Source organism: Antechinus flavipes, chromosome 3 (genome assembly GCF_016432865.1).
Source record: "Antechinus flavipes isolate AdamAnt ecotype Samford, QLD, Australia chromosome 3, AdamAnt_v2, whole genome shotgun sequence".
NCBI classification, from domain to species: Eukaryota; Metazoa; Chordata; class Mammalia; order Dasyuromorphia; family Dasyuridae; genus Antechinus; species Antechinus flavipes.
Window position 1 is genome coordinate 372,114,192 of NC_067400.1, and position 17,841 is coordinate 372,132,032.

The 17,841-nt window shown below is 34.7% G+C and overlaps 1 protein-coding gene and 1 pseudogene across 7 annotated transcripts in view; both read right to left on the reverse strand.

Moving 5' to 3' along the window:
• GTDC1 (glycosyltransferase like domain containing 1) overlaps positions 1-15,388 on the reverse strand; it is a 544,967-nt gene extending 529,579 nt beyond the window's left edge. For 3 of the 7 annotated variants that reach the window (XM_051985824.1, XM_051985825.1, XM_051985823.1), the window contains exons 1-2: positions 15,291-15,387; positions 14,722-14,804 (exon numbers count right to left, since the gene is read on the reverse strand). The gene's annotated coding sequence lies outside the window, so the exon portion shown is untranslated. Of the gene's footprint in view, positions 1-14,721; positions 14,805-15,290 lie in introns of all 7 variants that reach the window. The other 4 variants (XM_051985820.1, XM_051985818.1, XM_051985822.1 and 1 more) reach the window with 3 other exon arrangements.
• LOC127554376 (40S ribosomal protein S12-like) lies at positions 10,202-10,630 on the reverse strand (annotated as a pseudogene).
• Positions 15,389-17,841: the final 2,453 nt, after the last annotated feature.

Sequence of the window (17,841 nt, forward strand, 5' to 3'; positions counted from 1 at the left end):
TAAGTAGGATAAGTAGGGATATAATTAAATAATATCCTAATTCTTCTTATTATTTTTTAACATTTACCATTCTACTTCTGTAACAATGAAAATATCCCAGATTCGCAGTTCCTCCTATCAATCTCTCCCAACTTGGCTTTATCCTTCAGGAAAAGGAGTGGTCTAGGCAGGGAGTCCAAGACAGGAAAAAGAATTGGTTTCTTCTACCTCAAACTCACACACACACACACACACACACACACACACACACACACACAATTTCTATATTAAGAATCAAGCAATAATTATAATCTTCTGATGTCTTGTCACAAAAGAGAAAAAATTAGAGTATAAATTCTGAAAATTTTAAGAATTTAGTATTCGGGAAGAAAAATTTCAGTGGAACCACAAATAATTCCTTGCTTTTTTCCAATTTAAAAAAAAAATCATCTTTTTCAAATAATAATGTTTTTCAAATATTTTTCTCACTACTGATTATATTGAAATAATATTTAAAAGTATCCCTTTTATAAAGGAAAAACTCTTAGAAGGTAAGAACGGTGTCTAGATATTGCTCAACATACACCTTCCAGTAGTGGGCTCAGCCCCACATGGGCATTTAACAAATAAAACAAATAAATAAATTCATTCCAAATCATTAGTAACAAAATTAAACATAAGCATACATTATCAGCATTTAAGAAAGATTGTAATATAAGATAAAAGAAACAAATCATTTCCACATGTTTCAACTCAGCTTTGCAAGCAGTTGACAGAAAAGTTCGTATACTTAAAGAGATGCCTTTTAATTTAAAAGATGGATTAAACATAAGTTAAAAGTAAAACATTTGGTTTGAATAAGCAAATCTTTTCTCTCCAAACTATTTTATAAAAAAACTGAATAACTACAACTTATTCTGATATTTTGTATCAACATATTAGTAGTTATTTTTTCAAATTCCCCAGGCAGCAACAAATAACAACATACAAGAGGGCCGATTTAATTACATGCCAAAAAAGACAGACCAGCACCCTTACACTCAAAGCTCCCCTCTGTGGCTCCTTCATACCCCATATGTTGCTAATAAAACTGTTTGAATCATACCTATGAGACAGTTTTACTGATAGTGTATCAGATCCTTAGGTTCTTCACATGACATACGATGTCACTAGAACTATGGCAAATGCAAATTTTAAAAATGAATCCAATAGAAGTGTACATTATATATATAATAGGCAGCATAGCACCTTGGATTAAAATTACAATTTTATTAGTTGATCCTTTATACTGTAAAACATCAATTAAGTTCTAGGATGCTAATTTCACAGTGAAAACACATAATATTCAAAAGGCTAAGGACAATCAAATTCAAGAAAGGGGGATTTTACCATGGTGCTATATAGCGCTAATAGGTGAAACAAAATATTCCCCCAAAAGTCTGTGACCTGTTGATATTTACATAGTTCAGGGGAAAGTGGATTCTAGCTTAGATAACCTGTGTGACAAAATGGTAATACACAGCTCTTAGAAATCCTATTGCTTAAGTCCTCAAAGTATATTTCCCCTAGATATGGTGAAATTTCCTGCTGGGCCTTTTTTTTTTTTTTTCAAAGAGGAGGAGGAGACAGTTTGAAGCAATGGGGTTAAATGACTTGCCCAGGATAACACAGCTAGTAAGAGTCACTTAAGTATCTGAGGCCATATTTTAAGTCAGGTTCTCTTGACTCCACAGCCAGTGCTGTGCCATCCAGCCACTTGAGCTCTCTACCTTTCCTCCCCCTTCCCCCCAGCCCTTTCATAATGGGCTTTGAATATATAATGAATCTGCTTTCAATTTGTCCTAAGCTCCTAGGATCAGGAATGACATCATCTGTTCTAAACAGAAGGTTATGGTGCTCATGGCAAATCCTCTGGACCTCAAAAGTTCATAAAGTCTACTTTTCGTTAAGGGAGAAAGGATCTAGAAGGAAGGAGACTGAATCCAGATTCGATACCCTGGGTTATGTCTCCTCCCAAGCCTTATTCCCTCATAGAGTCCTTCCAGGACACTTAGTTTTTCTCTCTGCTAACTAAAATCTCTTGGTTCTGAATTGGCTTTCGGGTTTTATATAGGATCCTTGAGGATTTATTAAAGTGCCTCAGTTAATTTAAGCATTCTTCCTGTTTAACAAAGAAAGACTTTTTCTGCACTTAGTCTACAGCCTATGTCTTATTGATCAAGATGTGCTCTCACCTGGTTAAGATATCAAGGAAGAGCATTTTATCACTTTAAGTGGCTTGAGGTAGATTGATTTATTCAATCAATCACCACTCTTACACCTACTGTTTTGTAACTATTTTGTAACTATTTTGATACTATAAATATTCTGGTCAGTTAACACCCATTTATTCAGGGATTACTATGTGCCAGGCACTGAGCTATGATACTCTAGAGTAACATCACAATGTACAAATCCCTTAGGAACATAGCTCTTTTTAACAAAGTCTGGGCATGGAAGGGTTTTTGAGTAATCCAAGTAAGTACGAAGTTCTTTATGGATATGCTAGAAGCAAGAGCCACACTTTCAGGTTCAAAATGAATTGGCAATGTTTAGTCTTCAGAAAATTAAAAGAGAGAAGATTAAAGGTCATAACAATCACCTTCAACTGATAGGTGATTCAAACATTAATAGTGCTTCTAAGGGGAACTGCTTAAAGATGTTCTCCAGGCAATTGCAAGAAGGTTCTTTTAAACATATAACATTATCATTAAAATAAATCACCAGTACTGACTATTCATAGTAAGTACTAATAACCTACTTTCTGGGGAATCTGACAACTTTCTCTATGTAATCAATGACATACTTCAATCACCTCACATAACCAACCCATTCCCCAATACCTTAAACTTTTCACCTAACACTTAAAAACACAAAATAAGTCACTTTTTTGACCCCTGATTTTTTTTTCCTACAAATTATAGTTAGTGAAATATAGTTTAAAATCATGTTGTTTTTAAATAGAATAGTGCAATGTTTCTCAAATTGTGATCTGGGAGATCCTTAAGGTTATTCTTATTTTAATAATAATACTATGATGTTTTAATTTTTACTATAATAAATATCAGTACATATAACCTAGAAAAACAAAAGTTCATTGGGTGTACAATAAAAATCTATAGATAGAACCCACATAAATAAAAGCTACTCAAAATTTTTTTTTAATGTAAAGGGATTCTGGGATCAAAAAACTTGAGAGCCACTGGATAACTAAATTAGTGAGTTTGTAATATGGCCTAATGTATCAAAATCTATATAGGCCTGTTTAATATTTTCCTAATCAAAAGTGTTCTAGTGGGGGAGGAGGGGTGGTGGTGTATTAACCAACTCCAAACACAGGTAGTGAATGTATAAATAATTTCATCCTCTCCCAAACCTCCCCACCATGGTTGAAGTAGCATACATTTTGCATGATTTTCATTATAGTTTTCTATCTAGAGTACTGGGTTTTAAGATTACTCCTACAAGAATTGTAGAGTTTTGTTTGTTTTTTTTTTTTTGACAATAATGAGCAAACAAGCTAAAGCTTTGGTAATGTTACTCCCATAAAATCGAAGTGCCAACCTAAGATGTTTTTAAGGCAAAATTATGTCATATTAAAAAAAAAAATAAAAGCCTAATGTTTTAAACCAAATAAAACTACAAACCAAAGTTTTAAATGTACTTTCAGAAAAATCATCTTAGTGAAATGGCATAAAATTAAAACTTATTTTTCTGAAAACCATTATGAGAAAAGTATGGGAGCACTTAATATAATCATTTCCTTTTGAATCAAATTTTACCTTCTCCTCATCTTCCCCATTTAAAACGACCTGTTCTTAACTTTATTCCTAATATCAAATCTGTTGCCATGGTCAGTCAACGTCAGTCTAGTACACCCTTTCTGTCCTCTGTCATTGCCACCATTTTGGTGCTGACTAATCATATCATGGCAGGACTAGTGCAATAGTCTGATGGTGGATCTACCTCAAGTCTCTCCCAAGTCGGTAAGCCATCCTCCATTCAGCCACTAAAATGATTTTTCTAAATCCCTACCCTTCCCTACTCAATAAACTACAGAGACTTTCTATGGTCCCCATGCCCCCTCTCCCCTTCCCCAAATCTCTCTACTTGGCATTAAAGCCATTTATAACCTAATCTCTCTTCTTTTCCACTCTTCTCTTACTCCCCTACATGTACTTTGATCAAATGACTCTGGTCTCCTTGTTACACCATAAACAAAACACTTCATCTCTCCATTTTGGCCTTTTTCACTAACTATTCCTCATTCCTGGAATGCTATTCTTCATCATCTCCATCCATTAGTTTCCTTAGCTTTCTTCAAGTCCCAATCTAGATCCCATCTTCTACAGGAAGACTTTGTCAACTCCTCTTAATTTTAGTGCTTTCTCTCTGTTAATAATTTCCTTTTGTAATCTGTATATAGCTTAGTTGTATGTATTTGTTTGCTTGTTGTTGTCTTCCCCATTAGATTGTGAGCTTCCCAAGGACAAAGATCATCCTTTGCCTCTTTTTCTATCTTAGCACAGTGCTGGGCATAGAGTAGATACTTGATAAATGTTTACAGATTGAATGATACTAAAATAATTTTCTACAGATCACAATCACCAATCACTAGCAGAAGCATAAACATTCTCCATTCAATCCCACTGTTGTACCAAAGTGTGGGTACAATACCATCTGCCTAGAAATTCTACATACAGATTTTCACATTTCCGTTAGAAACATTTGCTAAGTGTCCACACAGTGTGAGGTACCAAAGGAGATACAAATATAATTAAGATTGAGTCCTTACCATCAAGGAACTGACTTGTCTAAAATGAGCAATTAGTTAAGTTTAAAGAAACACTCATTCTTCTTTTTCTACAATATCAAGCAAGTCACTCAGCCTAACTTAGTCTTCAAATCTATAAAACAGACAAGATCACCTTAATACTTGTCTGCTGCAAGAATCAGTAAAAGTCACTATGGTGTTCTGACAATCTGTAAATAGAGATCAATCCTAATTCAGTTATCTATCATGAAGTAAAGTCCATGGTGCAAGTTCTCATTTCATAAGCATGTATACAGAATACAGCATATTACAACTTGAAGTAGTGGCTTTTACAATTCTATGAGGCTGGTACCATATTTATAAACACCATTAAACAAAAGAGGCACCTGTCCACTAAAAGCTCCAGCAGTTATGTTCACATGGAAAGCATACCAAATTTGGAATAAGGAAGGACATGGGTTCAAATCTTGACTGATACATAAGTATATAGGATCCAAAGAAAGCCACTTCAGTCAATCAACTGCACCTATTCTGCTACTACTACTAGGCACTGAGTTAAGAACTAAGGATACAAATACAAGAAAGAAATGATACCTGCCTTCAAAGAGCTTAAATTTTCCTCATATATAAATTGGTAATAATAATAGTAACCACAACAACAAAAGTAATGGACTTATACTATATGCCTTAAGGGGAAAACACTTTGCAAGCTTTAATAAAAGCAATCAAAAGTAGAATCTATTAGACAATCAAACAATTTCAATATAATAGATAGCTTAAATCCGTAGGTAAGACACTTAATCTCTCTAAATTCCACTTTTCTTGGTTGTAAAATGAAAAAAAATTAGACATGTGAGGTTTTCGAGGGATAAATCTATGATCACGACAGCCGCTGTTTTGAAAATAAAGAAACAGAAGCTCAAAGAGGTTACACATCTAATAGTCACAATATCTGATAGTAAGGAGCCAGAATTCAAACCCAGAATCTTTTGACCCCAAATTTTCCTTGACAGCAAAAACAACATTTTTTTTAGTCTATGTACACTACATTACCTGACTAAACCTGAAGATAGTAAACACATACAGATACGTACTTGTTGAATATAATGTTAATATAATTATATATATTATATACAATTGAAGATATTGTAATAGTAGTTAAATTAATACATATTTATTAATAGTTAATATTTATATTTTTAATGGTAGTTATTACAAAATGTGATTTGATTTTTAAATTACACAGAGCTAGGGATAGTTGTGCAAAAGCTATATGTAAGGGAGCTACTTCATCCCCAAAGAGTGGCAAGCAGCTTGCTAAACCTTTCATTTAAGCTTTGTCATTTCCGGTAAACACAGTCCCCTTTTTTCCCACAGATACATACACACAAAAAGAACTCCTTTATCATGAAAATACTTTTAGGAAAGGACTTTTTTAGTTCAAAACAAGAAATATTTTAAAACGTTACCTTCAAGAGCAGCCAGGTGGCACAGTGGATAGAGCACCAGCCCTGAAGTCAGGAGAACCTGATTTCAAATCTAGTTTCAGACACTTAACAGTTCTTAACTTAACCCTGGACAAGTCAATGAACCTCAATTACCTCAGCAAAAAGCAAAAAAAAAAAAACAAAAAACAAACAAACAAAAAAAACCCCTTGGTTTCAGTATCCTTTCCCCAAAATCCTGAAGTAATACCTAGCAATCAGGAGATTTAAATAATTTGTGCTTTAACCTCCTCTTCTCCTTATAGCTTTGTGGTAGAGGTACTAATTAATGATCACTAAAATGGCCAAAGGGTATGTAACAGTAGAGGAGGAGAAAAAGGGAGAGGAGGAAAAGGCATAAACTGGATAATCTGTCTCTAGATAATTAACTATTCTATAATGAATGAATCAAGTAGACTTTCAAAATAGTCAATGACAACTTTTAGAGTCTAACTTGGAATTTGTTACATGCATGGGGTTTTTTGTTTGTGGTGATGGTAGTGGTTATTATTGTTTAAGATAGAAAGAATGCATTATGAGAGAAAATAAAAAGGAAATTCTGTGACCTTGTTAAGATATTATTTATATTAGCTAGGTAAGAATTCTTATTGGCAAATAATTTAGAAGCCTGTTAACAATGATTTGAGTTTAAATGAAATAATTGGGCATAATGTCAACACAAACAATGTAATACTTAAAAACATTTTGAGGAAGAGAAAGTAGTAGATGTTCAATAAGAAGCTATTAATGATGACATTTAGGTCTGTTTGTTGTGGTTTGGAAAGACACAATGGAGACAGCATTTTAAAAATATTCTAAGGAGACAAACATTTACTGGATCTACTTGCTGGAGGTCTGATCTAACTCCCTGCCAATCTATCATCAAAATGAATTTTTCTTGTCATACTTTTAACTTTGCACAGAGGCCTTGCTCACAAACTAGGACCAATCCTACTCATTGTGACTTGTTATGGAGCTCAGGACCTTAGAAAAAGATTAACTGTCATCCAAGTAGACCTCTACACTCTAGTCAATTTAAATCTTGGAGGACAAAGCTGATAAAATGCTGATATTGGTAGGAACAACTACAGAGTCCAAAATTAATGGGACCTTAAATACTATCTCATAGTTATTTGTATATATAGTGTATGTCATCTTTCTACTGATCTTCCTCATCCCCCTAAAAGACAAAACTCTTGAGGTTAGGAACTATTTAATGATTCATTCTTATCTTCATATCTCTAGCACCAAGCATTTTGGTACATAGAAAGATAATAAATGTGGGCTGATTGATGGATTCACCATGTATTCCTATAGCTGAAAATAGGTCTAGAAACCCTTCTTGCTGCTCACTTCCAGGGATGATATGAATAGATTATATGTTCCGTGAAGACTCTATCTGGTGACAGCCAGCTCCAACAGGTCCAAGAAGTTAGCAAGTTGAGGCAGAAGGTAGCACTCCATGATGGTGATGATAATAAGGACCCTGTAATTGTGGCACTACATTTCTTTTTAAGTAGCAAAATCAATGTCCTAGAATGGAAGGCACATTACTATTTGTGGTTATGCCTACAAATCCCATAGAGTTCAGGCCCTCAGAGAGAACAGATATGACTGGTATTGACAGGATCAGAAGGTCACAATCAGGCCCCTTCTTGTTCCCTTCTTACACTTATACTTCAGGAAAACTAGTCGAGTTGCTCTTCCCTGTATATTACTTTTCATCTTCAGTCTACTGGCCTCTGAACAGGTTGGTTTTCCCCATTTCGAAATGTTCTACCTCCTCACCTGTGCTTTTTCTAACCAGTGCCCTTCAAAGCTCAGCTCAAATATTACCCACTACGAAAGCCCCTCCATATGAGACACGGGTGACAGCCAAAATATTCATTATAGAAGTAGGTACATAAGCTATGAACTTGACTGCATGTCTACTTCAATGTATTTAAATCAGTCAAAAAGATCAATCCATATATTTTTTGCATCTATACTATAAACTCTGTATTATTCTTAATTATTATTATAATTATATCTAGGTCCCAATTAGTGTGAATAATGTATCCTCTGAAGTGATTAGATTATTCAAATGGACACAGTATATTTCCAAGTCAAAAACTATTACATAATTATAAGTTCAAGTAGTACAAATCCAAAAATATTTTTTCACATTAGTGGCTTGATTATTAGTACTAATAATTAGTACACTGGGACACTGAAAGGCTAAACAGACTTTGTCATGATCACATGGATAATAAATAATGGGGTCAGGTTTAGAACACAGGACTTCTGATTCCAGATTCAGTACCACACTGAGCCACCACATTACAATACTGGCTAAGAGCAGAGTGAAAAGGCAGGGTATTTGCTCTGGTAATACTACGCACTTTTGGATATGAATGATATTTACCATGGAACTCAGTGTTATTTGGCTCCCAGGTAATTCCAGTTGGCCTCTATGGTTGGCAGCTGAGTAAGTACTTGGAAACAGAACTATAGACAATAAGGGTACAGAACATGATTTATTTCAACTGATATTGGATTAGCAAGCATATTTCAAGAATCCCAGGAATCAAAGATAAATGAATGGCATAGAAAATAAGATTTTGTGATGGTTCTCCAAGTAGAAAACTGGTTTTTGTAAGTGAGGCTCCATTGGAGAATTGTCAATTGTTTTTTTATCACCACTGTGGAGCACTGCCACAAGACCATTTTCACACTGAGCAAGGTTATAGCATAAGGTTGAAGACCCCAGAGTCCCCTGAGGGCCCAGTCACAAAGTCTGCCATAGTGAAAGAGTTGTAAAACAAAAGGCAAATAGAGAGTTAAGTGGCAAGACAAGGCTCTATTAGGTCCAGGCAATGGTGGTTCCACAGGGAGCTCCATTACATAAGCATCTTTTTGTTTCTCCTCTTTCTTATATCATGGTGTCTCTTGGCCAGGCAGTTCACGGTGAGTGAATGAATAATTGAATGAGTTATTGAAATGTTTCTTATGAGACACTTAGCCATATGCCAAGGGATAGAATACAAAAAGACCATTTCTGCTTTAAAGAAGCCTACATTCTAATAGGTAAAGATAATTCATCAGGTGGTGAGGTGGAAAGAAGAGGGAGAAGGCAGATGGTAATATATCTTTTTTACTGTCGTTTCCACTTTTGAAGTCGTATCGTTTTGACCTTACAATGCCATTTTAACCATGCCATGACAAGAAGTTACTTTTCCAGGTCTTCAGTAGCTAATGAAAAAGCAGGGGTCAAAATCTCTAGAGGACTTGTTCCCTAGACAACAGCCTGAGAGTAAAGAAAAGGGAGAGGAAACTGTTATTACTAGGTATGTCTGATCCTGTTTACCTCTATCGGGGTACATGGGAAGGGGATGGCAGTGGTTTTGTCCAAATGGCATGTGCCATCTCCATCTTAGCCCTTGTTGGGGTGGCTAGCTTGCCTGGGGTAGCAGAGGCCTCAGCCAAGTAGCTAGAGTGCTCTACAGGGACTATTCATTGCTAAGTCCTTCTCTTCTCAAAGTCCTTCCCTTTACCAGTTTTCTAAGCACTTTATCACAATTTACACGAGCACCTGGATATGGTTGGATAGAGCCATTATGACTTACATATAGTTCCATGAAAAGACAAGCAGGAATTCTCCACCAGGTCTGGCTGCAGAATTTCCTCAGATTCCAGACTGCTGTCCAAGGGTGGGAAAGTGCTAGGTCAGACAACTCTTATTGATTATTAGGTAGTTATGGTTGCTGTAAACCTGGACTGAAGGTCTAAAAGGCACGTCAGTAATTAACTCCTACTTTGGAAGGTGTTGTCAAAAGCCATCCAGGACTCATCACTCCTTTCTCATCTCAGTTTACCTCAATAGTTTCCTAACTGGTCTCTCTGATTGTTCCAAATTCAGTCTCCACACATCTGATATATATATATATTTTAAAAATCAGACCAAAGCTTTTATTCATTCATTTCTTGCATTTAAAATATTCTTCGATGACATCTTTGGCTTGAGATTTCTTGCCATAGTCCTTAACAACAATGCAACTGCAATCAACCACTTTATAGGTTTTCCCTCTCTGTCAGTTATACAGAGGCCTACCCGTTCCCCCAGCTTCTTGTTGTCATCAACCTTGATCAAGCTGATTTGGTGTTCAGCACACAGGCCTCCAACCAACTTTACATCCATGGTTCATCGCAGTTGGAAGCAGGAACACAAAGATGGGCTTGGCGTTGGTCCAGGGCTTTGGCAGCTTCATGAATTCCACACGCTAAGCCATGGTGGATGAATGCGGTCTTCAGCACTTCTTGGAGAGGAGTGCTAACCATCCAGTACACCTCCAGCAGCAATGCCTTCCTCGGCCATGGCAGCAGTTGGCGGGTGAAGCTAAATTTTGAAACCACCTGGGAGCCTCTGCTGAGCAGCCACAGAGAAAGAACACCTGATATTCTAAAGTACAAACTGGACTATGTCACTCCACTCCATACTAAAGCTCTCTACTGCCTCCAGGATCCATAAACTCTTCATTTTGGCAGTTAATACTTTAAAATCTGGCTCCAACTTAAATTTTCAGGCTTGACTACACCTTACTTCTTTGCATGGACTTTACACTCCTTACTGTTTCCTGGATGCTCTACTTACTCTTTCCATGCTTTACACAGATTGTTTGCACAGGTCTAAAATATTCTTTCCTCCTCAGAACTACGTCTTGGAATTTATAGCCTCCCCTCAAGCCTCAGTTCAAGCATCACCTCCAGGAAGAGATTTTTTATGCTCAGATCCAAGAGAGTCACAGGTAACAATCTGTTCTGCAGTCAGAAGGCAGTTGTAGTAGTCCTAGAATCCATGAATTTTACAGAATATCTACCTCAGAGTACTTAAATTAGCCAATCAAATACATCCATCGGGTTTTTGCCTGCATACTTCAAACTCTGTCTTAGCCTTTATTATTCTTGAATTATACAATGAAAATAATCTTGATAAGATGATTATAAAGTCATCAATTCTCTCACTCTCTGGATTGTACTTTGTGTTTATTTATATATTTTCTATATATTCAATGGCATGCATGTTATTTTTACTCAATAGAATGGTAGTTCCTTGATGATATTAATAATTTTGTTCTTGTCTTCATAATTCTCCCTCACCCCCAACACCATGCTTCAATGCTGGCACACAATTGTTGTTTAACAAATCCTTAGCTGAAAAGAAATTGAAATAAATTACTACTAAAGAGGAGAAAATATGTATGTCCTTAGAATCATTATGAGAATTTAAAACTTATGATAGAAACAATAGATATATGGTTCCAAAAGCTGAACTATGTGGGAAAGTTCATTTAATGAAATAAAAAGACCATTTTTAATCACAAACTTAGTAGCAGTTCAGAAAAACTAGCTCTATGAAAAAGCTAAAGAATATAAACTACTATGTAGTTATTATTTTATTGCTTTGCACATTTTATCTAATGTGAGAGCTGCCATAACCCCAAATCAAAATGGTTCTTAAAACATGTAAAAGCAAAAGGAGGAAACCATACTATGCGTCTCATCCTAGTCAAAGTTGGGGGGTTGAAAGGGAAGAGAAATGTAGCAATTTGTTAAATGCAAAACAATACCTTGGGTCAAATACTCTTATACATATTTAAACAAAAAGGTGAATTCAAGATTTGATCAATGGAAAAGGAAGTTCTCATTTGCAAAGAATATTTTGCAATACTCATTCCAAAGAATACTACTACAAAGAAAGGAAAGAAAGGAAAAGAAAGGAAGAGAGGAGAGATAAAAGGAGAGGGGAAATTCTAATGAAGGCCAGGATTATCAGAAGTAGACATGAGAGCTTCGATACAACAAATGAATAGAAAACTATTTTAATTTTAAACACAATTTTCATTAAAATTTCAAATAATTTAGAAACACCATTATGAGAACTACTACATAATGAAAAATAAATCGTTTATACTAAAATAGACTAATGTAGATTTTAAGTTCTGTCAAACAGCAAAAGTAAGGTACAGACCTAGAGAGAACTAATTCAACTCAAGAAATCATAAAGAAGAAAAAGAAGTAGCAAGTGGGTAATTTGTCATACTAGTCCTAGTATTACATTGCATTTAACTAATCAGTCACTTTTGCAAGGATGTGCATGCTTTTGATAACAATCTTTGGTATTCATTTTACCAAAAAAATAAAATAAAAAAAAATTGATAGACTAGAGTTAATCTCCAAATTTCCTGGACAATAAAATCCAGAACAAATATGCTGAATCTTACTATGAAAAACAAAGATGACTTAAATGTATGTTTAACATTTTCTTCTCTTTCATTTAATGAATTATAGCGAGTGACACATTTGGTGAACTCCAGATGATCAGTGCAAAGTGATTCATGCAAATCAACGGTAAGGAGAAGAGTTCTAGGATCATATGGGCTGGAAGAATAGGCTAGAGCTAAATTATGGAGAGCCTTGAATGTTTTGAAACTCATTTTTGTTCCTACACAATTGATAAACTAGAGAACAATCTGAGCTTAAATTTTGTTTGCTTTCATATGATTTTGTCCTTGAGAACCCAGAAAACCTCATACTAACTCAAAAACTGCAACTTTTCCAAAGTCTACTTCCAAGAGCAAACCAGGTCTTTTTCAAGGTAAATTACCATGCTAAATGATTATTTTCTGGTACAGAAAAAAAACTTGTGGGCTGAGGAAGGATGGTTCCCTGCCTACCCACCCCCATCCATCATAGCCAATGCCTACAGCCTGGAGCTGTGGATCACCAAGGGAACCCTCTCACCTACAGTGACTTGACTTTGCCAGCCCTAGAACTGAGAGAATCAGGACACAAATTAAGCCCAAGAACTGTAGTTTTTATGTATTTCTTAACTATTCATATGCATAAAACATTAATTTATTAAGTTCCTATCTTTTATTAATGTCACTAATGAAGTCTTTTAATGTTTTTCTCCTAACCTCCTTTCTCTTCTAAAACCTTGTGGTTTTTATTGTATGATTTTGCATAGCATGGTGATTTCTAGGAACACATATGTTTGCTATACCAGAACTGACTATCTCAAATAGTATCAAATTCCTAAAGAAATATGTTTATGCAATGTAGCAGAGAGGAAAATAATATGGGAGTAAGTACTGGACAAGTATAATTTTCATTTTTAGAATCTTAACCTGAGGAATAGGTAGCAAATATTTTAGATCCAAAACCCACTGCCAAAAACAATTTACAAAGAGTCCTCTTATCAAAATAATAATCTTGGAACATTCCATTGACTTTTCAATATATTCAAATCATGAGACTGACTTACTAAACTATTTTACCTGAAAAGGAGAGCTATCAGGAATGGAGCTCAACTCTTAACAATGAAACTTGTTGCAAGAAATGGGAGTGCATTTTCATTTGCACTGGATCCAATCCAAATAGGGGAAAAAAAAAAAAAAAAAAAAAAAAAGAACTCAGAAATGGGATGTCCTTTCTACCTTTATGTTTGGTCAATGGTTTGAATTTATTTGTCATGGCAGCAGTGGGAAATGACCCTCCAAACAACTAAATAACTCAAGAATATAAAGAGTGTGAATGTATACACACATTAAAATGGCACAGTTTTATGGTTTTGAACATATTTTCTTGCCAAATACCTCTGCTAAATATTCTCTCTAAAATTATACATGAAGCAGCTTATTTGTATTTTATGTGTTTTTTTAAGGAGAATTTTTTTTAAATAGTATTTTAGGAACTAGACTCCTACTCCATTATACTTTTTCCCTTTCTTTGAGTATCCGAGCTTCTCTTGCAGTGTTTATATAGAGATTTTCCTAATTTAGTATTCCTGGTAATATTTTGGGGAAGTGAAGGAGAAAGAAGCTGCTAAGGAAGTTTATCAGAGCAGATAAATCTGAGGAATTACCCAACCAACCTGATATGATTACACAGTATGGCAGTTTTTTTGGGAGGCATTTAAGGGGTACCTCCCCAAATAGGAAGGCATGTCCAATAGCATCTTACTTGCACTGCCTGAAGGATGTATAACTGATTGAGTGTCATGGAGAATAGACCCATCAGACTAACAATTTTTTTTTTACTATAACCAATATTTGGTTGTTTACAATTTATTTTTACAGTTTACAGTTGATTATCTAAGCCAAGCTTCTTCCCTGAATTCTGTTCCACACTCCCTCTTACTGCTTGTCTTTCAGTCATCTCATAGTTTATCAGAAACTCTACCAGAAGATTAAATAGGAAATAATAAAAATGTCAATCTATATCAAGTTTTAAAGAACTAGAAAGAAATCCAAATTAACTGACACCAAGTTTTGACAATTCTAACTCAGCCCTAGTTTAAAAATGTGGTAAATGAAAGAAATGACTATGACAATGAATAATTATTGAAGCAACGTAGTGAGAAGAAGCCTGGACATGGAGTTAGGAAGATATAAATTGAAATCTCACCTTGACAAAAATCTTGTAACCATGTACAAGCCACTCAACTTCAGAGAGTCTCAGATTCATTTATAAAATGGGGACATCAGTTCCTATAAAGCATAAATGAGACTATATGTAAAGTACATAAGTCCCTGCAAACTTGGTGTTGGGGAATAGAATGCTGAACCTGGAGTCTGGAAATTCTAAAATTCAAATTCAGCCTCAAATCCTTATTTCTTTCCTTCCTTTCTTACTCCTTCCATCATTCTTTCTTCTTTTCTTCCTTCTTTCCCCTCTTCCCCCTTCCTTACTTGCTTTTTTCTCCTTTCCCCCCATTATCATGGAAAAAGAAGTGTTCATTGCCATGGGAGCTATGGGGACTACTCTATAGAAAACCTTATAATACTTTCTTTTTATTCTGCTACTACCATTCTGTTTCCTTACTAGGAAAAAGAAAAAAGATTACTCTAGCCTATACTCAAGAATATATTACCACTAATAATGGAACATTAAGTTTTAAAGCAACTTCAATGAGAAAAAAATTTTCACTATGAAACTTTGCCCTCTGGGACACTGTACACCACTCATTTCCTTACCCTGCTGTGAAGAATTCCTTTTTCTCAAAGCTGTCCTGGACATGAAAGGAGTAATCTTAGGTGTTGTACCATATCCTGAAATGAACCAGAACCAGAAAAGAAAAACAAAATATTAAGGCTGGACTCTGGATCTGTTTGTAGCAAGCTTTGCAACTATTGCTCAGGAACACTGTAATATAATCCATACATCAATACTAGAAATAAAATATAATGATTTGAAAAGCAAAAAAATCAGATAATCTAAAGGATACACACCCTTGATATATTTAAAGATCAAGCAAGTGATACTTGGGGAGGAAGGAAGGCAGATAGACAAACAAAAGAAAAAACCAGTAATGTCTTATTTAATATTTCCCTTAAATGCTGGCCTAATGGGGTAGAAGAATTGAATAAAGATATTTTTTTTAAAATATGTAAATATCTAATCTTAACAGAAGTTTCCTTTACGTCACCTAGTTCTACAAAATGAGCAAATTCCATGCTGAATTGGGAAATATAGTTTTACAACCTAATTTACCTTCTATATTTAAAATTTATTATTCTATATTCTACAAATGTAGAATAATACCTTTTCTATTTATTCTAGCTGGCCATGTAGTAGAGTACTAGTCCTTGAGTCAGAAGATCTGAGTTCAAATCCAGTCTCAGACACTTATTTAACAATGTAAATCTTGGTAAGTCATTTAACTGAAGGTTCCTCTCAGTTTCCTCAACTATAAAACAGGGACAATAATAGCACCTAACAAAGGATTATTGAGAGATTCAAATGAGATATTTATAAAATGCTTAGCACAGTATATGAAACATGCTAGGCATTTAGGTAATTTTTGCTTTTCTCCCCCCCTTATTTTTATTCATGCCCTATCTCTCTACTTGAAGCATGAAACTTATAGAGAGCAGAAATCATTAATATTTTATGAATGAACAAATATCTCCTCTGCTTGCTAAACTATAACTATCCTGCAGGCAGGGAAGCCATATCTTATACTTCTTTTGAATCTAGTTCTAAGAATATCAGGCATGGCATTGCTGGTTATCAGAATTACTCAACCTAGGATCATTTCTCAAAAGCATTCATTTGATTTTCTATATATCTTCTTTCAAGAAAACAGCTAAGAATATTGAATCCAAGAAATAAATATCCTAGAACAGTCTGAGATTGAATTCTTAATGATGTGACATATAGCTATAACTAGAAATTTTGGCCCATGGGGCAAGCAACATAAAACCTACTCTCAAGTCAATTTTGAGATTCATTATATGAAAATAAATTGTAAGAGGACTACAGGACATAAGTCATGAAATAGTCTCCATCCCACAGAATAGAAAGAGCAGACTTAAGATATCTTGATAAATCTTGCTGTGTTAAATACAGTTTTTCCTACATTACTGACATCTAAGTGATACAAATTTAAAATTCCATAATCTTTTCTTGTGCTTTCAGAAAAGAAGTTTTTCTAGCATAGATTTTCACTGTCCAAAAGAAATTTGATAGTTCCAGTCCCATTGTGAGGAGATGGACAGGCTGCCTTAGTTTAGAGATGTCAGTCTTGATCCCAGTGTAAAGGGTAGGAGATCAGATGGTAGTCCTAGTAGATTCCTAGGTTGTCTTAGCATTTTGTTTCCTAGTATGTCTCCAGTTAAATCTTCCTTTTGAATCTTCTCTTAAGTGTAACAAATAAAAGCACCCATTGCTTCCAACACTGACTGACCCTATCATTCTATAGCAAAGCCCCATTTGGCTCAGGAATAATTCTGATATTTTTATTTAACTCATTATTCTAAATTTTTGTATTCTGTAATTTTCAGTGCTCTGGGAGCAAAGACTCAGTCCCTATACTCTAATTATGACATATAAGTAAGTTCCTTACAAATATATTTTAAAAAATGACAAAATGCCAAGATCGAATGTCTCTAATTTTCACATTTCTTTGTAATTTTATTGTGATAAGATATTTCTTAGAGGGGAAAATCCTTCTATCAATGCAGCTTCTTTGCAACATAAAATTTTGGATAATCCCTGAAGGAATAAAAATGTCCATTTAAAAATCACTAAAAAATAAGGCATATCTAAAGACAAGGAATATTTATATGGATTATATATAATACTGATCTAAATAGGGATTGCCTTGAATGGTAACGCAGTTCCTCATTCCCCCGCAAAATTTTCTTTGAATGGAAAAAAAACTGTATGAACTAAAAAAAAAAAAAAAAAAAACAACAACAACAACAACAAAAAAAAAAACACTAATTACTTGTCCAACTAAGATTTTTATAAGAGGCAAGGTTGTTTTGTTTTGTTTTGGGGGGGAAGTACATAGGAAGTAGATATACTATCTTCTGATCAAAAAGCTAGTTAAAGTGAAGACAAGTTTTTGGAAATCAGTTTTCCAGGGGAAATTGGCAATTCAATCCCAACCACTTACAAATTGGTTTTTAACCATTTAAAAGCCATTTGTAAGAATCACCAAAGAATTCAATTCTACAGATTATGAACTATAGCTAATATAATCACAATGCATGCAAAATGTACCAGTCAACGAAATTTCAA